The sequence below is a fragment of the Palaemon carinicauda genome, chromosome 13, assembly GCF_036898095.1.
Source record: "Palaemon carinicauda isolate YSFRI2023 chromosome 13, ASM3689809v2, whole genome shotgun sequence".
Lineage (NCBI taxonomy): Eukaryota > Metazoa > Arthropoda > Malacostraca > Decapoda > Palaemonidae > Palaemon > Palaemon carinicauda.
This window is the reverse complement of record NC_090737.1, coordinates 121,957,289-121,961,173: the sequence shown is the minus strand read 5'-3', so window position 1 is coordinate 121,961,173 and position 3,885 is coordinate 121,957,289.

Sequence of the window (3,885 nt, the reverse complement as noted above, 5' to 3'; positions counted from 1 at the left end):
AACATTCATATCTTTAGATGTATAAAAACGAAATACTTTTCATTCTTGTATGTGTATGAAATGATACAGTCACAAACAAACATAAAGACGCTTTTAGACTTTCTCTGACAAACAAAGCTCACAAACTCGCCAAACACATAAAAAGGTAAAAGGACTGGAATTAAAAGACAGAAAAAAAACTCTTAACATAGTGCTTGAGAAAGCGCTTTTCCTGTTGAAGGAAAAGTAGGACACAGCAAATACTACAACCGAGAAAGATGAATAATAGATAGCAGCAAACAGGACCATTAGACAACAAGGAACAGCAAATGCTGCACGAAGAATGCTGGCCATATTAAACAAGACGAGGAGAAGCTGAAGTCGGTTCAGAAATAAATTCGCTTTACGAGCTATGCATTTTGAGAAGCCGCAAGTAGGATCGCTAGGATGTATGAGGCCAGTTAGAGTTTATCCTCCTATCTATCCTACACTTCCTCCTCCTACTGTCCATCTTCCCCTTCCTCCTCTCCTATCTATTCTCTCATTCTTCCGGCTACTTTACCCTTCACCTCCTCCTATCTATCCTCCCCTTTCTCCTCATATTTCACATTCTCTTCCTCCTATCTATATTACCCTTCTCATCCTCCTATTTTCCTCTTCTCCTTCTTCTATCTATCTTCCCCTTCTCATCCTCCTATCTATCTTCCCCTTCCTACTCCAATTCCCCTTCTCCGTCTCCTCTCCATCTTCCCATTACTCCTCCTCGTTCCTCCTATCCTCATCCTATCTTTCTTCATATTCTGCTCCTATCTATCCTTCTCTACCTTTTCTAATTCCCCCTCTCCTCTTATCTATCTTCTCCTTCTCCTCCTCCTATCTGTCTTCCCCTTCTCCTCCTCCTATCTATCATCCCCTCCTCCTCCTCCTACTTATCTTCCCCTTCTCTACTTATTTTCCCTTCTCCTCCTCCTACATCTCCTTCTCCTCCTCCTTCTATATATCTTCCCCTTCCTCATCATATTTTCCCTTATGCTCCTCCAATCTTTCTTCCTATTCTATTCCTCCTATCTACTTACCCCTTATCCTCCTCCAATTTTTCTTCCTATTCTACTCCTCCTATCTACCTTCCCCTTCCTCCTCCAATTTCCCCTTATCCTCCTCCAATCTTTCTTTTTATTTCATTCCTCCTATCTACCTTCCCCTGCCAACTCCTATTTCCCCCTATCCTCCTCCTATATATTTCCCCTCCTCCTCCTCCTAGTCTTCATATTCTTATTTCCCTACTCCATTCCGGTTAACATCTTCCCTTCTGGTTCTCATCCTACTGCTATCCCTGTCATTATCTACTATTCTCTAACTCTGTCCTTACCCCTCTTTCTAAATTGCCCTTTCAATCCCCCCACCCCCCTCAAACCCAACCTTCTCCAACCTACTTTTAACCCCCCCCCCTCCTCAGGATGCTGGATTGACTTCTCACGTCTTTGTGGGGTTAGGCGAATGGCCGAGAGGCTGTGTGTTGGGGGATTTACTTTGGGGGAGGGGCAGGGGAGGGAGGTGGAAGGGGAGGGGGGGTACTATATGTTCCCCCGGGTGTGAACCTACTTTCGGTCTCACGATTTCCCAATAGTTTTTCTTTGAGCTGTACACTAAAACAGAGGAAACTTCAAAGGTTAGGGACATTATGAGCTTAGCCTAGTCTTCGATGAAGAGAAATGGTTGGTTTGTATCTTTGGGTGGGTGAAGATCGCCTTTTATTTTTATAAAGAAGCTGTTTTCATTTTATATAATGAATCGGTAGTTGTTTAAATTATATTCTCAAATGTATGTATACATTTTTTTTCTTTTAGATATACAGGGAAGTACCCATTAATTTAGTTGTTTTTATATTCGTGTGTTAGGGCTTCGTTAAATTGTAAATGTCCATAACAATTTATCTTTCAATTCTGCGGTTCTTTTAAAGGCAGATAAAATCACCTTATTTTTACATGATATATTTGATCTGTTTAAAGTACAATTGCATAATCACTCAAAAATTTTGAAATTTTCTAATTGGCAATTGTACAAAAAAAAATATATATACAACTTCTGATATTCAATTTTAGTATGTTAATTTCTCTTAACCCATAGGAGTAAAACCTAAAATATTTTAGATCGTTCTGATAATTATAATAGAGATATAAGATTTCAAATCACCGCCGTTTAAATGAGATATAAAAATGACAATGACATGGAAATAAAAAGTTGAAAATTTAAATAAAACTTGATGGTAAAAATATTTCTACCGGTGTTTTGAAGAAACAAGAAGCGTAATTATAAGAAAATATATGAGAGAGAGAGAGAGAGAGAGAGAGAGAGAGAGAGAGAGAGAGAGAGAGAGAGAGAGAGAGAGAGAGAGAGAGAGAGAGAGCTTGTCTGGAACGGGGAAATGTTCCACAGTGAAATACAATAAGTAAAAAGTAAAATAAGAAAAAGACAGAAGCCTGTCCTTTTCAGCCTCTGAGTATCGACTGTCATTTTCAATAAAGACTCAGGCCTAAGGCAGAATCGAAGGGCCAGGTGGAGGCCTAATAGCCTTGCGTCGAAGGAAGACTCACCCACCTCCAGGAAAGTTATATGTTGCTTCAACGCTGTAGAATGTCGTCTATAACCTACGAAGAGAGAGAGAGAGAGAGAGAGAGAGAGAGAGAGAGAGAGAGAGAGAGAGAGAGAGAGAGAGAGCATAGAAATAAGATTTGACTTTAATAACAGAATTTAAATTACTCTATAAAATAGAAATATACACTAAATTGAAATTAGATTAAGTTTTAATAGTAAACATTAATACTATACATCCAATTCCCCTAAGGTATCGTTAGTACGGTAAGTTTCGACGAGGGAAATGATCCAAAAGAATTGGTGAGAGGAATAATTGTGTTATAAAAAGGAGATGTTATAGGAATAAGATGGAATCATAGGGGCGTACCAATACTTTGTATACCAGGAAAGGTATATGTTAAGAATTTCATCACATGAGCAAACCACATAGCAAAACAACCTAGGGATAAGTAGTCTATCGAAAGGGAAAGGGCTTGATACTGCTTAGTAAATAACCCTGAAATATGATGATTAAGTCCTTATGATCCCCAATAAAGGGTCAACCGAACCCGTAATAAAGTTGATCAGACAGTTTCTACATCCATTCCTCACAATCTATTGGACGGGAGTTCGAGACAAGTTCAAGCTCGATGGTTTTTAGAAGTACCTGCTACCAGTTGTGTTAACAGCACCCATTGCCAAGCCCACCCTGAAACATGATGATTAAGTCCTTATGATCCCCAGTAGTGAGATATAATTACCACTAAGGGCCCAAACCAAACCTGGAATAAAGTTAATCAGACAGTTTCTACATCCCTGTCTCACAACCTATAGGACGGGAGTTATAGACAGTTCAAGCTCAATGGTTTCTAGTAGTGCCTGCTACCTTACGACCCTTATAGAAATGGGAGGCTTACCAGTTGTGTTAACAGCAACCATTGCAAAGCCCTTCCTTGTCCTAGTTTTGGTGGAGAGGAGACTTCAGTACGAGAAATGACTTGGTGCAACCTAGCTTTAGGATATGCATGAGATGTCATGATAGAATTTGTATATTTCTTAGGGGTCAGTCCAAATCCCAAGGTGGCCAAGCAATAAATATTGAACAGTTTTCTATATTCAAGATTCGTGCCGTCCTCATCATTGAATAAAATAAACTTATATTGCAGAACGGCATTATTAATTTTTTGTCAACTGGAGAGGTCATTATTATTCTGAAATATTTGGATTTGTAGGACAACAATAAGCAAAATATAAATACACATGCATATATATATATATATATATATATAGATATATATATATATATATATATATATATGTGTGTGTGTGTGT